At 38.2% G+C, this 22,899-nt stretch overlaps 2 long non-coding RNA genes across 6 annotated transcripts in view; one reads left to right on the top strand and one right to left on the bottom strand.

Moving 5' to 3' along the window:
* LOC140855180 (uncharacterized) overlaps positions 1-22,899 on the top strand; it is a 65,141-nt gene that overhangs the window by 30,329 nt on the left and 11,913 nt on the right. Inside the window, exon 4 of one of the 5 annotated variants that reach the window (XR_012138202.1) lies at positions 21,101-21,339. The exons of the other annotated variants lie outside the window; for them this stretch is intronic. This is a non-coding gene — a long non-coding RNA (uncharacterized lncRNA). Of the gene's footprint in view, positions 1-21,100; positions 21,340-22,899 lie in introns of those variants that run through there. 5 annotated transcript variants of the gene reach the window in all.
* LOC140855181 (uncharacterized) lies at positions 6,032-7,214 on the bottom strand. The gene is made up of 3 exons (XR_012138207.1): positions 7,078-7,214; positions 6,489-6,987; positions 6,032-6,383 (listed from the first exon to the last, which is right to left on the bottom strand). It is a non-coding gene; the product is annotated as an uncharacterized lncRNA (long non-coding RNA).

The raw sequence follows: 22,899 nt of genomic DNA, 5'->3' as shown, positions 1-22,899 counted from the left end.
ACTACGATAGCTAGACGAGCTCCAAGACAGGCTGTCATGGAAATAAAGTACTTCGTAGTAAAGAGCCTTTTGGTGTACAATGTCATTTTAGGTCGGTCAGGACTGAATATTTTTCGAGCTATAGTGTCGACCCACCATTTGACAGTGACATTCCCTACTCACGTGGTTGGCGAGCTTCAGAGAAATCAGCAACTTGCGAGGGAATGTTACATGGGGACCTTATGTGGGACGTCACTTGTGGAACAACTGACAGACGAGTTTGATGTGCGGGATGAGCTAACTGAACAAAGAGGCCATCAGATGGAAGATCTTATCCCGATGTCGGTTGATGAGGCCTCAAACAAAGTGGTTAAGATCGGCTCAAACCTGTGTGAAGAGGATCGTCGGCACCTTACCTCCTTTTTGCAGGCCAACACAAATGTATTTGCTTAGTCAGCTTCTGATATGTCCGATATCGATCCCGAGGTCATAGTTCATCAGCTCAATATGGATTCGAAGCACCGTCCGGTCAGACAAAAGAAGCGTAGCTTTGTTTTTTAGCGACAAAAAACCATACAAGAAGAGATCAACGAGCTTCTGAAGGCAAGGTTCATTCGAGAAGTCTACTATCCATAATGGTTAGCTAATGTTATTCTGATCAAGAAGGCTAACGAGAAATGGCGCGCATGCATCGACTATACCGATCTCAACAAAGCGTATCCCAAGGATAGCTATCCTCTATCTCGTATCGATCAGCTGGTGGACGTGACTTTGGGGCATCAACTATTATCATTCATGGATGCATTCTTCGGATACAACCAGATTCGGATGGCCCCCGAAGATGAGGAGAGGACCTCTTTTGTTACTGATCAGAATTTTTTCTGCTACAGGGTCATGCCGTTCGGTCTAAAGAATGCAGGTATGACCTACCAACAGCTCGTCAATAAGGTCTTCAAGGAGCAGATTAACAAGAACATGGAAGTCTACGTGGATGATATGCTTGTTAAAAGCAGACCTATCGAGCACCATATTACCGATCTTAGGGAGACGTTGATCCAAGGTATGCTGAATCAGTACCGTCGGTCGTATCGGTCGGTCGACGGTATGGTTCGGTACGATTTAGTACCGTACCGAACCGACGAAGGCAAGCGGACCCGAATCGGAAGAAGAAAAAGAGAGAAAGAGAGATAGAGAGGAGGAAGAAAAAATTAGAGGGAGGGAAAGGAGCCGGCGGGACCGTCGGACGGCCTCCGGCTGGCCGTCGTGGCCGTCGGAGGGTGCAGTCCGCGCGCGCGGCACTGCGAGCGTGAAACAAGGGCATCGTCCCTATTTTGCTAGTTTTTTTAAAAAAGATAGTTTTAAGTGAAGCCGGTAAATAGTTTACCGGCTTTTATGATTTTTATTTTTTTTAAAAAAAATTTCTAAGTCGGCAATCCAGTTGCCGACTTCATGAGTTTAAAACCAAAAAGAAATGAAACAGACGACCGTCTGTTTCGAAAAAGGTGGAGCCGCGGAGGGGCTCCGCTCGCTCGACCGCCCTCAGACCATCGACGTCGGCTCGCCAGCCATCGGGGGTCTCGCGACGGAGGCGCCGTCCGTCTGGTAGGTTTCTTTTCCCTCCGAGCGCTCTCTCTTTCTCACTCTTTTGAAAGCCTTATCGGGCGATACGGGGCTCAAAAGCCCTCCGGCAGTCGTAGCCGACCACCGTCGGCCTCCGACGGCTCCCACCTCCCTCCCTCTTCTCTCTCTCTCTTTCTTATTTTTTTTTCCCTTTCGTACCGTCGGTGTATCGAATTTATCGATCGAATCACGTCGGTTCCCCGCCAATCCGGTACGATACGGGATGTACCGATCGGTTCGATACGGTATGGCAAATGCTGCGTTTACCACACTACGGCACTTTCAAATGAAGCTCAATTCCAGCAAATATGCATTCGGCATTACCTCCGGTAAATTTTTAGATTTCATGGTGTCGCAATGAAGGATCGAAGTGATCCAAAAAAGATTCAAGCTCTCCAAAAAATGAAACCTTCGAGGACAATCAAAGAAGTACAATGTCTAATTGAAAGAATTGTAGCTCTGAACAGATTTCTCTCAAGATCGATCGAAAAGAGTCTCTCCTTCAAAGCTCTCAAATAGTCAAAGAACTTTCAATAGTCGGATGAGTGTCAGACCGCATTTGATGAGCTAAAAAAGTATCGTGGCTCACCTCTCCTCTTAAGCAAACCAGAGCCTGGAGAAGTGCTGTACTTATACCTGGCAGTTTCATCCTTGGCTGTCAGTTCGGTCCTCGTCCAGCAGGAGGCTAAGGCGCAGAAGCTGGTTTATTATGTCAGTCGAGTTCTCCATAATGCTGAGATCAAATATACAAAGCTCGAGAAGATGGTCTCCGCTCTCATGATATCATCCTAGAAGCTATGCCTGTATTTTCAAGCACATACAATTGCTGTCCTTACCGACCAACCCATCAGATCCATACTTTATCGATCTGATACTTTGGGGCAGCTAGCTAAGTGGGTCGTCGAGCTGGGAGAATTCGACATTAAATATCTATCGAAGCCCTCCATCAAAGCTCAAGGATTAGCCGATTTTGTCTTGGAATGCACTATCTCGAACGAAGAACAGAATGATGGGGAGGCAGCTCCGTTAACCGACGAATGTTAGGTTCTTCACATAGATGGTTCTTCGAATACCACATGCTCGAAAGTCGGACTGATTTTCATCAGTTCAGATGGAGTGGTCATGGAGTATACGCTGCGATTCAAATTCTCCGCCTCCAATAATGAAGCTGAATACGAGGTATTGGTGACCGGTCTGAGAATGATGAAAGAATTAGGAGTTCGACATCTCAGAGTTCACGATAATTCTTAGCTTATCATCGGTCAGGTCTAGGGAGAATATGAAGCACAGGAGCCGAACATGGTAAAATATTTATAAAAGGTCAAGGATCTTACCTCTAACTTCACCACCATGAACATCCAACAAATATCGAGATCGAAAAATATGCGGACTGACCTTTTATCAAAGCTAACGACGCTCGATATGGTTGACCTAAAAAGAAGTTCGTACCTTGAGATCCTTGAGAAGCCGAGCATTGAAGAATCCACTATGATACAGATAGATCCTGAGCCGAGCTGGATAGATCCGATCTTTCAATACTTACAAGATAGAATACTACCAACCGATCGAGAGGAAGCCAAAAGGCTCAGGCACCTTGCTCCTCAATACCTCATCTACGATGGAAGATTATATAAAAGGTCCTTTCCTTGCCTTTGCTCTGATGTCTCCGCTCCTTGGAAGCAGAATATGCTCTACGAGAAGTTTACGAGGAAATTTGTAGCAATCACTTGGGGGGCAAGGCGTTTGCCCACAAGGTGCTATGACAGGGATGCTTCTGGGCGACCATGTAAAAGGACGTTGTTGACTTAGTAAATGTGACCAATGCCAGAGGACCTCAAACATTCAACGCCGACCTTCCACCCCTCTAGCTTCGATCACCACATCGTTGCCCTTCATCCAATGGGAGATGGACATCCTAAGATTTTTCCCCATTGCGGTCGTACAAAAGAAGTTTCTGCTCGTCGCGATCGATTATTTTATTAAATGGGTAGAGGTGGAGGCACTGGCGACCATCACCGAGATCAAGATCCGTGATTTCGTGTGGAAGTCAATTATCTGTCGATTCGGCTTGTCTCGGATGATCATCACCGACAACAGACATCAATTTGATAATCCAAAGTTCATAAGGTTTTGTAATGAGCTTGGCATCTCCTATAGGTTGACTTCAGTGGCTCATCCTCAAAGCAATGGTGAAGCTGAGGTGATGAATAGGACCTTACTGCAAGGGCTAAAGGCTCGGTTGGGTCAGGCTAAAGGATTATGGGTGGAAGAACTGTACCATGTGCTTTGGGCGTATCGTACGACTCAGCGAATTTCAATCAAAGAGATCCCCTTCAAGCTAGCCTTCAAAACTGAGGCCGTCATATCCCTGGAGATTGGCTTGCCCACGCTGCGAGTAGAAGACTTCGACAAGGATAGCAACTCCATTGGGCTGAGGGCGAACCTCGACTTACTGGAGGAAACCCAGGAGCGAGCATGGATTCGGATGGCTAACTATCAGCAAAGAATAGCTCGGTACTATAATTCGTGAGTCAAAGAAAAGTCTTTTCTAGCTGGACAGCTGGCTCTTCGTCGAACTGAAGTTTTTTGTCTGACCGAACGATCGAAGCTAGCGTCGAACTGGGAGGGGGCCATACCGCATTAATGAAGTAGTTCAGCTGGAAATCTATCGTCTTCGTTGGTTGGATGGAACTCCAATACCCAGGACTTGAAACAACAATTTACGTATTTATCATCCTTGAATTATAATTTTTTTATTGAATTAAATTATAAAGAATAATTTTTGCTAATCTACACATCTCCATTCGATCTCCAACGTATGCTTCTCGACCACAGTCGAGGAGTGGTACGCATTTCTATATGGTTTTCCATCGTGCGCTCTCTGACCACGGTCGAGCAGAATGCACCTCTGTTTGGTCTCCATCGCGCGCTCTTTGGCCACGATCGAGGAGTGGAATGCGTCTCCATGCGATCTCCAATGCGTGTTTCTCGACCACGGTCAAGGAGCGGTATGCGTCTTCATGCGGCTCTCCATCGTACGCTTTTCGACCATGGTCGAGGAGCGGAACGCACCTTAGTTCGGTCTCCATCGCATGCTTCTGGACCGCTTCTCGACCGTGGTCGAGGAGCGGAACGTGTTTCCATTCGATCTCCAACGTGCGCTCCTCGATCATGACTTAGGAGTGGTATGCTTCTTCATATGGTTCTCCATCGCATGCTCTCCGACCACGATCGAGGAGCGGATCGCACCTCCGTTCGATCTCCATCGCACGCTCCTCGACCACTATCGAGGAGCAATACACATCTCCATGCGGGTCTTCATCGTGCGCTCCCCGACCATGGTCGAGCGGAATGTGCCTTCATTTGATCTCCAACGCGTGCTCCTCGACCACGGTCGAGGAGCAGTATGTATCTCCATGCGGTTCTCCATCGTGCGCTCTTCGATCACGATCGAAAAATGGAACACACCGTTCGGTCTCTCCATCGTGCGCTTGTCGACCACAGTCAAGGAGTGGTACATGTCTCCATGTAGGTCTCTAATGCGCACTCTTTGGATACGATCGAGGAACGGAATGCATCTCCATGCGGATCTCCAATGCGCTCTCCTCGGCCGCAGTCAAGGAGTGGAATGCATCTCCATGAGGGTCTCCAATGCGCACTCCTCAGCTACAGTCAAAGAGCGAAACGTGCCTCCATAAAGTCTCAAACGTGCGCTTCTCGACCACAATCGAGGAGTAGAGTGCTTCTCCCTAGTCTCCGAGCGCTCCTCAGTCACAGTCGAGCTAAGCGAAGCGTGTCTTTATAATCTCCTACAAGTTGTCTTCCTGTGAGCTAAACGACCCATCTAGAATGACCCGATCTTCTTTCATCTACCGCAGTGTAACAAAAGGATCCGTTCGAGATTGTCAGCCTCTACTCTTCGCAGCCCAGAAGGCGACCTAAAGGTCGGATACCGATCTAACAACAACCTATGGCTGGCTACATCTAGCTAAGGTCGGATACCGAACTCCATTGTGTTTCATTAGCCGACCTCTCCAACTTGACATCATTATTTAGGAGGAAAGAAACTTCATTAAAGAAAAATTTTTTACAAAATATTGGTTGGCCCAGTACAAAATACCCCGGCAAATATCGAGGTTAACAAAAACAACCAACCAATGATCAAGCCTGGACATGCCCAGGTTGAGGTACAACTTTTTTAAGCTCCCCTAGGAGCTCGAGACTCACCGGTGACGCCATGGTCGGAGAGTACGATGATCGTTGGAGGTTGAACCGATGCTCCATCCTCGGCCGCTTGATCTTCACAGATCAAGCTGAAGAGGTCCTCAGCTTGCACTTCGTCATTCTCGACCTCTTTGACTTCTTTCTCGCCGTCCAATTCTAGGGACCCAAGGTTGAGGTCAGAAAAATGATTCCTGACCTTCTCCTTGAAGTCCCCGATCCCCTACAGATACGAGGCCGATCCGAACTCCACCTGGATGTCCAGGAACTTGTTCGAGGAACAAAAAGCTTCGACCGTGGCAACTTCAGTGGCCTCCAACTTCTCCTTCCACATTATTTTCCACGGACAGACGAGCTTCTGTGTTAGCTTAGGCCCTGGCGAGCTCAGACTCAAGCCATTTCATCTCGACTTTTAGCGACTTATTCTCGTCCTCGGCCTTGAGCTTTGAAAGTTGGGCATCATCCGCCCTTCTAGTGGCCTGAGTTGTCTTCTCCTCGATTTCTTTTGAGATCCACCGAGCTTCCCGGATCGCCTCCACGAAGTGGTCTACGTAGTGGACGAGCTATAAAAAAAAAAGAGAAGAGAAAAGAAGGAAAGAAGAAAGGTCAATAAGTATTAAATGGTAAGATCGGAGAAAGCTGGGGAATGGCGGAAGGTCGTCACTTACCCGAAGAAGGGATTTGTATGAGTTATGGATTCGGAAGGCACCGCCTTTAGTGGTGAAGGCTTCGACGTCGGCCGGTAATAAAGTCGATTGGAGCAAAGACTAGGCAACCCGATAATCGCCGATGGCCTTCCTATTGTCCTTAGCCTTGGCATTCGATGAGGCTTCCATCGGAGGGGCTATCTCAGTCGGTAGGTCGGCTGGGCGCAACGACATTTGCATCGAAATCTGGGGAGTGCCCGAACTTCGTTTCGACGAGGAGGCTGAATGCCGGGGAGCAGGATCCCCCAAGGCTGCGGAACGAAGGGGCTGCACGGCTTTCGCCGGAGCTGAGGATTCCTTCCTCGAATGAGTGCCACTTGGCCCCGAGGAACCCCCAGCTGCGGGTTGGGCGAGGACGGCCTCAGTTCGGCCGCACTTAGGAGCTAGAGAGCTAGAGCCGCACTCGCTTTCTTCCTTTTCACAGTCCGGCGAAGAGCTTCAATTTCTTCGGGCCTCATTGCTGCACAAAAGACGAGGTTAGTCGAAATAAAAGAACGCCGAACTAAACAAGATGTAAAATACTTGCAGGGTCGGCCGGGCTCAACCCGACCTTGAACAAGTTCTCGGCAAGGAGCTTGGACAATGGAGGGGGAATGGTACCGAAGATAAGCACTAAAGTCTCCTCCTTGGCATCCGACAATATTGGAGTTCTGACTGCCGACCTATGAGGTCAACCCCACGACGTATTAAAGTTTCAGGATTGCCCGGCCGAGATGAAGAAAAATCGCTCTTTCCAATTGCTTGAGATATTGACACTGGAGTTGGTAAAGTTAAATCAGTTAGGTATCTCTGGGGCTTTTCTAGCTTCTGCTTGATTATCACCATCAAGACTTCCAAGCCCTTTCAGACTGAAATGGAGTGTGCAGCTGATTTAAGAAATTAGCCTTGGATTCAGTGGAAATGATTTAAGAAATTTGTTGTGAGCAATGTTGATTTGATGAAAATGGAATGGTTTTGTGGATGGTTAAAGTTTCTCGATGGATCAAAATATGTTGAGAAATTAGATATTCCTCGTGCAAGATGAAAGCTTAATGCAAGAATTCTTTGGAGACGGATGAGGATAAGTGGAGGTATTCCCTCACAAAATATGGGTGCCTCCTGCAACCCTCTTATGATGAAGATTGGAAAGAGTAGGGTTGCTGTTAACAAATTATGGAGCTCATTCATCACATTGCTGTTACCATGATTGGACTTGAGCAACTGGAATCCTCCTTCAAGTGATTCGATGTTGTCAAAATGCCAAACCTTTGTGGGATTATTAAAAAATGTTGATTGCGAAGGAGAGTTCCAGCAAATGATGGTGCAGTTAGTTAGAAAGGTGATAATTTTGTTCCACTTAAAAGGAGTCTTGGTTCAAGGCTTTGGCCATTTTGGGTTGGTGGAAAGGACCGCTATGGATGATACCTCTGCATTGACATATATGAAGAGGGTTGATTCACAAGGTCAAGGTTTCCCAAGGACTTAGAGGAGTGTATAACAGGCTTTCTGGAATTCAATTGGATGTACAGAGTCGAACTTTTGGGGATGAGCCAGATATGCGCAGACCCATTTTATGTGACTGGATCTGGAACACAATTTTTAACTAGGATAGACCTTTTATTCTCTATGTGAATCATCAATTATGATCTGTTTGGATAGGGTAGTAGAGATCTAATTCTTTCACAGGGCGGACATCCTCATACAATCACCAGCAGCTTATAAGCCTATCTGTTGAACCGATCTACCCCAACCAATTGTACAATATGCTGATTTGCTAGGTCAGTTGCTCATTGAATGAGCAGCAGGATATCATAGAGTTTGGAGTTGGTTTATCAATTGGACAGGTATTGGAGAACTATTTTCTTGAAGAGCGGCTCACTCATTTAGCCATCCAACAATTGTTTCTCTACATTCTGTCCCAGTCATCCACCAGCAGACAACATCTGTGGATAGTCATAAAGAGAAACGATCTTTGAACTCAGAATTGTCATTCTACAAACAAGTCATTCAATCTTAGCACCAGTTGGTAGAGGATACTATAGTAATTGCTCCTGTAGGGAAACCAAACTGAGTTTTAAACTGGGAACATAAAGAATTGTGATACATTCCATCAGGCAAAAGTTCAGAGAAGCTTGAAAGAGGGGCATGTCACTTCCAAGTCCATCAAGTGACCCGTTGGTGGTCGTGCTGGAAATTTGTTGTCCACGGGTTTAGGCTGCTTCTGCTAGGTGTTCCAGGCTGGGCCTTGTACCTAAGCTACTAAAAATTCAATATCTAATCCTCGCCGGCTGTTTTCAATTTCTTTCTTTCAGCCCATGAGACTTCAATTAGGTTTATCAAAAATATAATATTTGATAGGCCTAATTTACTATGCCTGGCCAGTTAGCAACAGTAAAAATATTGCATTCTTTGTTGGCCCGTTGTGGCTATCATGGAATATAGTTCAGTGCTTACGAGGCAGCTGGGTGTAAAGGACCGTACCGTACATGGATTTTCGGTGGGAGTTTAAAGTATCTCCAGGTTAAATTGTGCAAAGCTTTCCTGACATTTGTCCTCAACCATAGCCATGGGGGGAGAGGGCATATTTAATATTGGCCGTCTCAGCAAATTGAATTCATAGGGTGGGTTCCAAAGTTCATAAAATAAGCATCAATTTCTGTTCACTATCTTCTGTCTTCAGAAAATGGCTGGACGGCAGATGCATTTCTGATTGTAATCAACAAAGGGATGGTGACATCCACATGCAAAATAGTTGTTTCATGCTCACGATTGTCATTATGTATATCTACGTCACAAAAGCAAAGAAAAATCAGAGTTTGGCCATGTAATATATGTGTAGATGTAATACAGTTGCAAAGTTGCAAGATTTCTAATAAAACAATTGATGCTTGGGCAAATGCTGATCGATCTTATAAGAAGTATTTGAGGATCAGATGAAATAGATGAGATCATGTTTCGGTCCAAGAGGTAATAAGCTCCAATTGGTTCTGCCTTTGTCTCTTGTCGGACCTCATCAAAGGTCTTGCCATTATGCTCCGTAGATTGTGGATGTATATGTTCTGAGTATTCATTTGGTTCATGAAAAAAAATAAAAATAAATTTTTTTAAAAAATTATTTTTTAAAAAATTATTTTTTTAAATATAAAATTTTAACATATTTGATTAACTATAAAAAAATGAATTATTGCAGGATGATTTATATTTGATTAATATTTATTTTTTAAAAAAATTATATAAAATATCTGTTATATCCTTGATAGATATAAGATCATATCTTTTTGCTCTTCAATTTTATATAAATAATAATATTATATTTATGTTAACTATAAATATTTATATTATATTTATATTAATATTAATATAATATTAATATATTATAACATAATATTAGATCATAATAAATTATTTTATTAGTATAATATTAATATATTAATATTTTATTAATATTTTATTTAATATATTAATAAAATAGTATATTAGTATAATTATTTAAAAATATTATAATATTAATATTATATTTTATAAATATTAAGATAATATTAATATTATATTTAGTATTTTATCCTAACCATTCATTGATATTTTGCAAAATTTTAGCCATGAATCTTAAAAAGATATTTTGAAAAGAAAAAAGCATCATCAATTTTCATCTCATGAAAAATTTTATAATCCACATCTTGGGTTTCCACTTCCCATAAAATATCTTTCTATGAGAAGAAATTTTTTTTTCTTTCTTCTTTTAAAACTCCAACCACTTAATCTCTACATTTTAGGAATTGCTTTTAAAACTTCAACCCAGGTTCCCTCTCTACTTTCTAGAAATTGCTTCTACCCCACCATTTTCTGTGAACCAAACGAGTCCTTGTAGTTGTTGGCACGGGAGGGTACATACTTGTTGGGGCAGTTGGGAGTTGATGGGGCATTTACGAGGAGAAATTCACGTTGGTTGATGCAACGCATTAGATCATTGGTTTGTGCAAAGTCTCAACTAGAAGTTATTGAACTTTCTCAGCAGATTCTTGGAAACGTTCAGGTCAGTCCTTCCATTGGAAATATTTAGATGCTTTGAGATCATGTTGAGTGCCCCAGTAGCTGCTCTGTTTCAGTTGTTGAACGGCCCTTCGGACCCCGTCTCGTGCTGTAGCCGAGTTGTTTTCAAAACTGGGAATGAAGAATTTGTAGGTCTAGGATGTGGTCTTATATACTGCATGCATGTTCTTCAGTATGGGAATCAGAAGCTCGTTTGAAGGAGCAGGGGATTAATTTTGACGGAACCGTCTTTGCGGAAGCTGATGAATCAAGCAGCAAATGTGATTTATAGAAAATTAGAGGGCTGACCTCGTGAGGAAATGGAAATTGTTGATCAGCTTACCCTACCATATATTGATGCTTTAGCAGCATGAAAATACTTAAAGCATATCTATGATTTGAATTTGATTTTGAAAGGGGATTCTTGGCAACCGTCCATAAATTATGTTCTCGGGAACGAAATTATTCCTTAAAATTTATAACTGCTGCCTTCTAATACCCGAGTCATATCTACCAAAAAGGCTCAATCATTAGATGTTAGAAGGATCTCCAGATTTTTCATTTGATTTGCTTCATGTTAGTGATATGGCAACGCAATTCTTGGAACTGAGAAATACGTGAAAGAGTGCCAACAGCGGGTCAAAAGCCTGAAAATTATCACTTACCACAAAGAAAGCCTGGGAATTATCATTTTCTTTATAACGGAAAGCAAAGAAATTAAAATACACATATATATATATTTCAATGGAAGGGCAAAGGGTGATTCCACCAGGGAGTTTATTACTAGTGGGGTACCCGCGTGGTATCAACGGTGGTGCGGAAGGCTGCGCTCTCTCCTGCTCACACCTTCGAGGCGTTTGGTGCGGATGTAGCACTTTCCTTCTCTTTGTAAATGAAGAAGGCGTAGAAGCCACCAGCAATCGTGAGCCCGGCCATGGTCCACACGACCACCGCAACGGGCAGCGGCATGATGGATGCCACGCGGTACGAGAACATGACGGTAAGGAGAGTCGATAGCGACCAGACGGCCATTTTGAGAGTCCCTGTATTGGGGGAGCCCTCGGGTGTGCTCTCGAAACGACGGAGGCACCAGAAGAGCAATAGAAGGTCAACGTAGGAGGTGATGACGAAAGCCATCCCCCAGGGATCGCTTCTCGATCTGTACAAGGCCACGACCGAGTTGAAGGTGAGGAAGGCCAGCCCCAGCGGCTGCAGCCACGAGAACCCGTCCGAGTCCGGTTTACCATGGCATGCCGACGGAGGTGGGGTGGGTCTTTTTTTTGGATTATCAGGTGGGGTGGCTCTTTGCCCAGTGCTTTCTTGGCTGGGCTTCAAATCCATCGGCCTCTTGGTTGAATAACAAGATGAGGGGTGTGCTCTTCCTTCCATTGGTTACCCTTTTTATAGAGAGACGCCCACCGAAAAAAAATAGAGACGCCAAGGGAGCGGGCCCACAGTGTGGGCGTCCACCACGCGGAAACTCATCTGAAATCAAGGAAAATTTATTTGTTGGAACGGGTCTACCAGCTCATTGGTAGATTGATCCCGTCATGAGATACCATGTCACATTAAAAAAATAAAAAAAAAAAAGAAGGGAAAAGTGAGATGGGCGAATTTGAATCTTCGTTTGCCTCCATCCCGAGCAAAATTCTAAGGTAGCTAGCTACCTTTTTGTACCATCGATAATGTGGGTTTTGAGAGATCCTTCGATGGTGGCAGTGAAGAGGAGGGGAAGGGATCGAAGGATCTGAGGGTGAAAGAGGATGATGATGGGGTGCGGCGATGGAGGTTGGAGAGGGTTTGCTAGGAGGCGCGGTGGACATCATCAGCACTGAGGAGCCTGACCTCCCACTTGATAATTCTTACCTCGTCTTTGTTGCGTCTGCTCTTAGCAATGGCCGCAAGGTGGTCAAAGTATGTATCGACGGTGCATAGAGGCAGAAAACTTAAACATTCCGTTGGGAATGGAGGCAAAGGTAAGCGGGGGTTCAATGTGCCCATCTCACTTTGCCTTTCTTTTTCCTTTTTTTTTGTTAATGTGACATGTGGTGCTTCTTGATAGGATCAATGTACTGCGGAGCTCATAAGCCTGGTCCAACTAATAATTTCTCAAACTCAAAAGCTTTTGAATGCAAAACTGCAGGATGTAGAGTTTTTACTGGTGGGATTTTTATCATTTTATTAACAAAATATTATAATATAATAATGTGATATTATTAGCATAATACAGTATTATCATTGTACTATTTTAGTTATTATTCTCATATAATAATATTATATTATTGTAACATGATTATAAAAATATAATAATCATAACAATGTTATATATTATTATAATATATGTATTATAATTTTATTTTACTTAGTGTATATATTATATTGTATATTAAGGTGTTATTGTTTGAAAATATTTTTATATTTTAATTTAAATAATATAATTATTTTTATAGATGATTATTATGTAATAAATAACTAGCTTATAATTCTATGCGATGCATAGAATATAATTTTTTTAAAAAAATCAATGATCTTAATTTCACAAATTTTTTTTATAAATTTATTGTTTTTTTATTATTTTTATTTTTAATTATTTTAAAAAATTTTTATTTTTTTTCTCTTTTTTTTTTGATCATCTTCCTGCACATATCCATCTCTCCCAATGATAGAGCCGATAATATTATCGATATTTTTTGATCATCTCTTCACATACTTCATAAATCTTCTATCAGTAGAACGGATAATATTGTCCGTCGATCATCATTACCACCAATACAGTAGCATCTTCAAACTCGCGATGGAGCAAAAATATACGTGTGCCTTCAACCGATGGCTCATAAGAAATTTAAATTTTAAAAATTAAAAAAAATAAATTTAAAAATTTAAATTTAAAAAAAATAAATTGACAATCTAAACTTTAAATTTTTTTTCTTTTTTCTCTTTTTCTTTTTTTTTCTTTTTTTTTCTTTTTTAATCCGATTGCTCGCTCGCCTCCCATCCCTCCTGCATTGATCCGACCACCTCTATCTCCTTCGCCGCCGCCTCGCCGTCCACCCATTCTCCCCGATGTCGACCGTCTCGTCGGACAGGCCTATAAGCCCGGCCACCACCCGGGTCAGCTGGATTGGGACCGCTGTCCACCCGTTCTCCTCATCGTACGCTACCCCGCCGATGTCCGCCGCGTCGCCCTCGACGCCGCCACCGGCGTCTTCCCGGGGCTTGTCCCCGGGCTCCGTCCTTGTCGACATGCCCACCAACGACCCAGCCCTCACCTCTGATATCGCCTCCGCATTCGCCGTCGATGCCTTTGTCTTGGGCGGCGTCCGTGGGGCTCGGACGAGCACACTTTCGATCTTTGCGGGCGGGGAGGAGGCGGTCGTCCAAACTCCGGTCAGCTGGATCGGGACCGCCGTCCACCCATTCTCCTCATCGTTGGCTACCCCTCGTCCTCGTCATCGCCTTCAGAACCTCCACTGAGATCGTCTCCAGCATCCAAACCCCTCTGTTCTTCCTCCTCCTCGCTGGAGTCTCCACTCGAGGCGGCATCCTCTTGATCCTGGAGGGCTCCGCTGGCGCCCGGATTCCTTAGGCCCGCAGTCGGCTGTCAGTCGTCATCTTCGTTGGAGTTGCACTCCCTGCTCTCTTCTTGAATAGCATGATCATCTTTCTTGCTGGGGTTCTTGAACTTGGAGGCAGCGACGGTCATGGCTGGGGGTGCCTTCTTTAACTTTTTGTTTGGATTCTTTCTCTTCTTGTGCTTTAGCTTCCTGTTCTTGGCGGCCATGGCGATGGTCCCTTTGGAGGATTCTCGTTCGGGGCCTTACCCATGACGTCAGGGAGAGATGCAGAGGTAAAGGGTGAGTGGGTTAGGGGTGATCCAGAGCAAGAAGCACGGTTGAGCCGAGAAGATAAACGGGTCTCAAAGAGAACCGGACCCGCGCGCACCTGTGCGACCGGTTCTATAACTGGTCTCAAAGTTGTCCAACGCTGTACGTCCTGCTGAGCCGTATCAGAGGAACAAAAAAAAAAACATAGAGTAATTTTTTTTTTTTTTTGTACACAGCATGCGGTGCACCATTGGGTCGTATAATCATTATTTTTTAATATATATTTAATATTTTATTTTTTATTTAAAATTTTGAATGAAAAAAATATTTTTTTTTAAAAAAAATTATGACATCACGTGATCATATTATAACACTCTACGGTTAAATTATGACTTCCTATTCATAATTTGATTATAGGATGTCATAAAGGAGAGAGATATTTTCATCATTTAAAAATTTTATAAATTTTTAATAATAAAAATATTTTTTTATAATTTTTAAAAAAAATTAATAATTTTTATGTATGAAATTATAATTTGATCGCAGGATGTCATAATATGGTTACGGGATATCATAATTTTTTTAAAATAGTAGGAGCATTTTTATCATTCAAAATTTTAACTGAAAAAATAGAACTGCGATATTAAATGTGCTATTAAATATACGTTAGAAAGCGATAGCTTCGTGCTCTAAGATGGTTGGGTGGTGTGTTCCACATCATTTTTATTGCACCACACGCGGTGCACAAAAACTTTCTCAAAGTGATATGGGGTGGGCAATATAAAAGAATATATGGGGCGGGCTTCATAGTGTGCCATGTGTCCCTTGATACTAATCTTAAACTAATCTTAAAATATGAGTTTAAAAGTCAAATTCTTTTTCTACTGACAGAATTATTAATCTCATGATTAAAGCATTTTCTTTCTTTCTTATTTTCAACATATAACGATGCATACTATATGACTATATGATACATATTAAATATATAATTAGTGATACATATTGTAAGCTTTTTTAATACATATCCAGTAACGATCTAATATATACCTACAATTAAATTGATACATAATTTACCGAATTTAGTTTCACCAGTATAGAATATACAATTAATTGATACACATCTAGCAAAATATTTATTTAGCATCTCAATACATACCTCTAAATAAAGAGATACATAGTTTTCAAAATATAGCATTTATCAGTACACAGTATATGAGTAAATAATACACATTAAATAGTTTATTGATACATACTATAAATTTTTTTATACACACCTAGTAATGACCCAATACACACCTCGAGGCTTTTTCTCCTCTTCTAAATTTCTCTTCTTTTTTAAGATCTCTACATCTAAAAGTTTACAGAAATTGTATATCGTTTCATCTAGAGGTGTGTATTGGGATGTCGGATGAGATTTTGTTAGGTGTGTATCAATTGACTATATACTGTGTATTAGTAAATACTAAATTCGATAAACTATGTATCAATTTAATTGTAGATGTGTATTGGATCGTTGTTGGGTGTATATCAACAAAGCTTTCAGTATGTATCAATAAGCCATCTAATGTATATCATTTGCTGATATGCTGTATATTAATAAATGCTATGTTTTAAAAATTATATATCACTTTATTTAGAGGTATATATTGGAATGTTGGATGAATATTTTGTTAGGTATGTATCAATTAGTTGTATGCTCTGTATTGGTGAAACTAAATTCAGTAAATTATGTATCAATTTAACTATAGGTATGTATTAGATCATTGCTACGTGGGTATCAAAAAAATTCAAAGTATGTATCATCTGGTTATATATTTAATGTGTATCATATTGTCACATAGTATGTATTGCTATGTACTGAAAATGAAGAAGAAAGTGAATGCTTTAATTACGGGACTAATAACTCTATCATTTTTTACTTTTAGACTCATATTTTAAGAATAGTGTTAAGAAATATGTGGCACATTGCGAAGCCGGCTCCATGAGATCTTTTATGATGCTCGCCTCATATGATTTTTATTCCTATTGGAGCGTCCCATTGTGTACACGTGTCAAATGAGGGATTGGGAAAAACTATGTGGCGGATGGAAGCAAGCTTCTGTTTTAATATATATATATATATATATATATTATAAAATTAAATATCAAAATTTTTAATTATATGATTATGATAATAAAAATATTTTAAATTAATTTTTTAAAAAATTATTACAAGGGCCTGAATATGGGTCTCTCTAGTAAGCTTTTGTAGGATAGCTTCCAGAAACATCTTAAATAGAGCTTTTGTCCAAAATCGCCGTATTGGAGTTTTTTCCTGATGCATTTTTTTTCAAGTTTTGAAGAAATTAGAAAGCTATTTTAAATATTTTACCAAATACTCAACCATGTAGCCTCCCATGGTTGAGTAGGTGCATGGAAGGATATTTCTGATTGTTTGGAGAACGAGTTCGGTGGAACCAGAGCCTCATGGGTCACCAGGATGGTCTGTGCGTTTAATAGCAGGACTAGCATGTAACCTGGGCAGGATTCTTTTTATTTAAAAAATATATCATTTCTAATTTTTTCATTAATTATATATTTATTTTAAAAATAATATGTTTTATTAATATTTAATAAAATATAATTTTATTTATATAATTTATTTTATTAATAAATATTTTTTAAATATTTTTAATAAAATATAATTTTGCTAATATATATTATTAAAAATAATCAATCTTCTAAAAATATTATTAATAAAAAAAATAATATTATTACTAAAAACATTATTTTTATTAAAATATTATTATTATCATCAATATTTAGATATTATTAATTTTACTATTTTTACTAAAATTTTGTTACTTTCAATTAATATATTAGATTATAATTCTCAAGACCCGCCGTCCATATATCCTCCTTTGAAGCTATCCAGTCTCTTAATGTAAATTGTTAAATCTCAAAAAGAAAATTATATTTTCATCTGGCGCTACTTATGAAGGGATCAAATCAGTTGAATGTCACTCTCAACGACAGATCTACATCTCAATATGATAGATTGATGAGAGAATAGGTTATATATGATCGGTGCAATATCGGATGGATAAAAACATCTGTATCTTATTCCTCATAGCTCTTCTTAGCTTTTCAACGCAGTCTGGTCACCTTTCTTGCTATTTCTATAGAAAAGACCGAAGAAAAGCAGCGCATGAGGAGCAGAAGAGCAAAGAAATGGGAGTTTGTTTTAAAAGAAACCATTTTCCTCTTCTCTCTCTTTATTAGAACTAGGATCTAGTATAGAAACAAAGAGTGCAGATATTCCCAAAAGTGGTGCATACATATAAATTTTAAATTAATGGAAAATGGCAATATAGTTCACACTAAATCAGGTAAAAAAGTTTGATCCATGGCCAATGTGGCACATCATTATTTCAGCTCACCAGAAAAAAAAAAAAAAAAATCTAGATCACGATAAATGGATGGTCTTAAATTCAATTAGCTCCAAACGGTCATCTTCATAAGCCTTCTTCGTTTGATCAGGAACAAAAATCATATGGGGCTGGTACTATGAAAAGCAATGTGTTACGAACTTTTGATTTTATCATCTCTTCCTAAGTACCAATCTTATAGAAGAAACATAAAAGTGAAAGATACTTTTTACTAAGAGTTGTTAGTCTTATAATTAAAAAAAAAGTATGATATTTTTTTTTATTTTCAAAATATATTTTTTACTGATATATATTACATAGCTAGATAATATACATCGAAAAAATTAATTAGCTAAAAATTTAATATATATCTTTAAATAAATAGATATATAGTTTTCAAAATATAAGAATCATTAATAAATAGTACACGATCAAGTAATACATATCAAATAAAATAATCATCAAGCAAGTTAGTACACACATTTAAGTAAATCAATATATAGTTTTCAGAATATATAATTCATCAATAGATAGTATACGGCTAGATGATATATAATTTTCGAAATATCAATAGATAGTTCATCAATGTATATCTTCAAGCAAATTGATATATAATTTTTGAAACATCATATTCGCTAATATATATTATATAGCTATATGATAAATACTCATCAACTTTCTGATACATATTGTATATTTCTTTGAAACACACTCAATACTAATCCAATATACCTCCAAATAAAAAATGTATTCTAGAAATAATATATCAATTTATTAGAAAGTATGATTAGATTACTATTGGATGTATATCAAAAAATCTTACAGTATGTATTAGGAAGTCGATCGGTATGTATCACTAAACGATATAGTATATCTTAATAAACATAATGTTCTGAACACTGTGTATGAATTTACTTGAAGAGGTATATTGGATTGTTATTGTTAGATAACTAATTTGCTAAATGTGTATCATCTAGTCATTAGCTGTATATCGATGAACTTCATGTTTTGGAAACTATATATTGATTTATCTAAAGGTATATATTAATTTGTTAGATGGTTAATTTGTTTGGTGTATATTATTTGGCTATGTAATATGTATTGATAAAAAATATGTTCTAAAAGTAAGGAAAGAAAATATTATATTTTTTTAATTGTAAGACTAATGGCTCCATTAGTAAAGAAAATACCTTTAACTTTTATGTTCCTTCTTTAAGATAGGCACTTGGGAAGATATGACAAATCAGAAGCCTGTATCATATTTCTTTTTGTGGTGCCCACCTCATGTGATTTTTATTCTTTGATCAGTGTACGCTATCCCTTGTAGGGATGCAAATAGATTGGATTGGATTAGACCATGAGTGACCTTAATCTGATCCAGTTCTTTGATTGGATCCTGATATTGGATACAGATCTATAAAAGATTAGATCTGATTAGATCTGATCCACGATCAAAATTTTTGACTCAACGGATCATTTATGTCGGGTCGAATCCATGTATAATTCAGTCCTAATCTGAAGAATTTATATCTGGATTAGGTCTGGGTCAAATATAGCCGCCTGCATTTTAATTACCATATAAACCAACTACTATTAACCACACAAAATATATAATATATAATATTTCTTTCAAAATAAATTAAAATATAAAAATAATTACGAATCTATCTTTATGTTAAAGATAATATTCATACAAGTCTTAAATTATAACTTAGAAGCTCTAACAAGTTCAGGTCCTAACGGTATCCTGAATTTGGGTTGGGTCCAAAATCAGTAAATTCATGTCTGATTCAAAAATAAAATGAATCTAATTTTAAAATTTGATTTGATTTTATAAGTTTATTAAAATAAATCAGATTGGATCTAAACCAGTCATGGATCCGAACTATTTGCAGTGTTATTCGCTCGCAACTCCAGAGAGAGAGAGAGACAAAAAAAAAAAAGGGGTGGGGGGGCGAGGGGGGAGAAATTGTCCTCTTCACCGTTGCTTCCACGCTCTCTTCCTTGCCAAGCTCCTCCGCAGGCTCCCTCTCATTAAGGTGGAACTTTAGCTAAACCTACATTTCTCTCTTGGGCCCGGACCATCCTGTCATTGACCAACTTTTTATTATGCCATAAAATCTCTTGACCTCCATGACATTGTCTCTCTTGCCCTCCACTCCCGCCGCTAACTCAGCTGTGGATGAAAATAGCATGGATAATATCCATCCAATCTAATTATGGAGAGAAATTTAAGGATACAAAAATATTCATATATATATATATATCAAATTCGTAATCAAATATATAAATTTATCTATAATTTTATATAATATTTATTATTTTTTTAAAAAATATACAATCATATAAATATTTTATTAAATTAATTTAGCATCTATTTAGCAATATGTTTAATTCTATTATCATAAAATTTAATTATCCATTCTATATTCATAATTACATATATACTTATGATATCCAAATTATATCCGTATCTATTTAAAATAAATATAAATTTTTGCATTTGAATAATATCCGATCCATATTTGTATTCGTTAGGCAAAACAAATATGGATATGAATATACTGATATATGATTCGTATCTGATCCACTTTCAGCCCTAAACTCAATCATGCCTTCCTTGTTGCCTTTGTCGTCTTCTCTTTTCGTCTTCTCTTGCCAATGCATTATGATCTAGGTCTTATCCACTTGAGATAACTTATGTATAGAGATGTAAAAAGCTTGACTACAAGGTATTATTTTCTTTTTCAAAAAACAAAAGCAATGTAAAATTGAAGAAACAATTGGTGTTAAAACAGACTTTGTGATGGTAAAAGCATTTAGAATAATGTCAAAATAATGTTAAAATAGACTTTGTGATGTTGAAAACTTTTGTAATGGTGTTTAAAGTAGACTTTTGTGATGGTGCTAAGATAAACTTTGCGATGGTGTTAAAATAGAGTTTTGTGACGGTGAAAAGTTTCAGAATAATGTTAAAACAGACTTTGTGATCGTGTTAAAATAGACTTTGTGATGCTGAAAACTTTCAGAACAATATCAGACATGGTTAAAATAAATTTTGTGATGGTGAAAACTTTTGTGAGGTGTTAAAATAGACTTTTGTGCTGGTGTTAAAATAGACTTTGTGATAGTGAAAACTTTCAGAATAATATCAGTTATCGTTAAAATAAACTTTGTGATGGTGAAAATTTCATGATGATGTCAAAATACACTTTTGTGGTAGTGTTAAAATAGATTTTGTGACAATGAAAACTTTCAGAATAATGTTACAATAGACTTTATGATGGTGTTAAGATGGACTTTATGATGATGAAAACTTTCAAAATAATGTCAGATACCGTTTTTCTGGATAGCACTACCTCTGCTGCGGGGTCTTAACTTGTGGAGGGATAATTTCAACGTTAGGTGAGGACATTGACATTATCACACTATCATTATAAACAAATGTAATGGTTTGTAATTAACAAAGTCTTTCCAATATAGGTATAGTATCAAAATTGGGCGAGGACAGTTTGGCAATTTAATGTTGTTCATACTGAAATATATTAAATATTTAATCATAGTATTTCTACATCTATCCACGAGCCCATAAAAAATCAATCTATTTAAAGAAAAGATTTTATAATTCCTCCATTTCGTTGCTATATGCTATAAGGTTGCAAAAAATTATTGGCTTGTATCCTATTGGGGATATAAATTGAACTCTAGGGTTTTGAAAATTCATTTTTGCTCAGGGAGAGTTTGTATCCTAGATCTTTCATTTCACATACATATTTTTTTTAAGAAACTCCCATTACTCATAAATACTCTTCACTTTCTCCTTTCTTTTAAATTTGCTACCTCTAATAGAAGCATACTTGCCAAAAAATATAAGAAAAGGAACTTTAAAGAAAAAAAAAAAAAAAAAAAACTTCATCGATAATAAAACATAAGTTTGATCAAACAGGGTATCGGAGTTAACCATGCTTCTCTTTCACTGCATAGGCTAAATGCTACTTCATGATAATCATAAGGATCATATCAATCGTCTTGGAACAGTTCCTATAAGACTACATGTGTTTGTGTTGGGGAATGTGGATGATGAATCAGGGTGTGCCTATGTAACTGAATATAAAATTATAGGCTGTTTCTTGAAGTTATTAGGGTTCCTGAAATTGGAAATCACTGGCATTCTCGCATTGCTTACATTGTAGGCATATGCAGGCATCATGGCTGTCATATTATTGTTATACAGTAGTTGTAACAAAGTTTATTCAACAACAATGCCTTTACCCGAAGTAATAGCTTTCATCTATATCAGTTTTTTGAAAAAATAACGGATAATTATATGAGTACCGATATTTATGGTCTCATGATATAAGCTTGTAGAGTCATATACCATTATATGACGAGTAATTTTTGGTACACCGTGTGCGGTGTAATAGGAGTTATTTTGGCCGATTGATCTTCTAATATACTAGTTTCAACAATTCTCATTTCTTACATTTCTTCTTGGCTGTTTGGCCTGTAGTAAGTATCTGGTTCACTGCTTTAAGTATTAGTACTATGACTTTTAACCTAAATGATTTCAATTCAACCAATCTGTAGTTGACCGTCAGAGTTGTGTTATCAATACTTGGACTGATATCATCAATTGCGCTAATCTTGGTATGGAAGTAATGCATGAACGTAATGCTCACAACTTCTCTCTAGACCTAGCTGCTGTCGAAGTTTCATCTACAAATGGAGTGCACTATCCAATAATATTGGAGCACATAGCGTCTTAAATGGGATAAACATTTAATATCATTCAGTTTTTTTTTCTTCAATTTTTAGTGACAAAAATATCCTTTTCTCCATAGAGTAAAGAAAAAAAATAGTATTATTACTTCTTGATATCTTATATGACTTTTTATAAATATATATGACATCCTGAATAATATATATAATTTTTTATATCTTTATGACATCCTAAATAATATATATAACTTCCTCATGTCTTGTATGACTTTTTGTGAATATATATGATATCTTGAACAATATATATAACTTTCTGTGAATATATATGATATTCTGAATAATATATATGGCTTCTTAATATCTTACATAATTTTCTGTGAATATATATAACATCCTGAATAATATATATAACTT

The sequence above is a fragment of the Elaeis guineensis genome, chromosome 2, assembly GCF_000442705.2.
Source record: "Elaeis guineensis isolate ETL-2024a chromosome 2, EG11, whole genome shotgun sequence".
NCBI lineage: Eukaryota > Viridiplantae > Streptophyta > Magnoliopsida > Arecales > Arecaceae > Elaeis > Elaeis guineensis.
The sequence above is the reverse complement of the archived record's forward strand: the minus strand, read 5'-3'. Positions and strand labels throughout refer to the sequence as shown.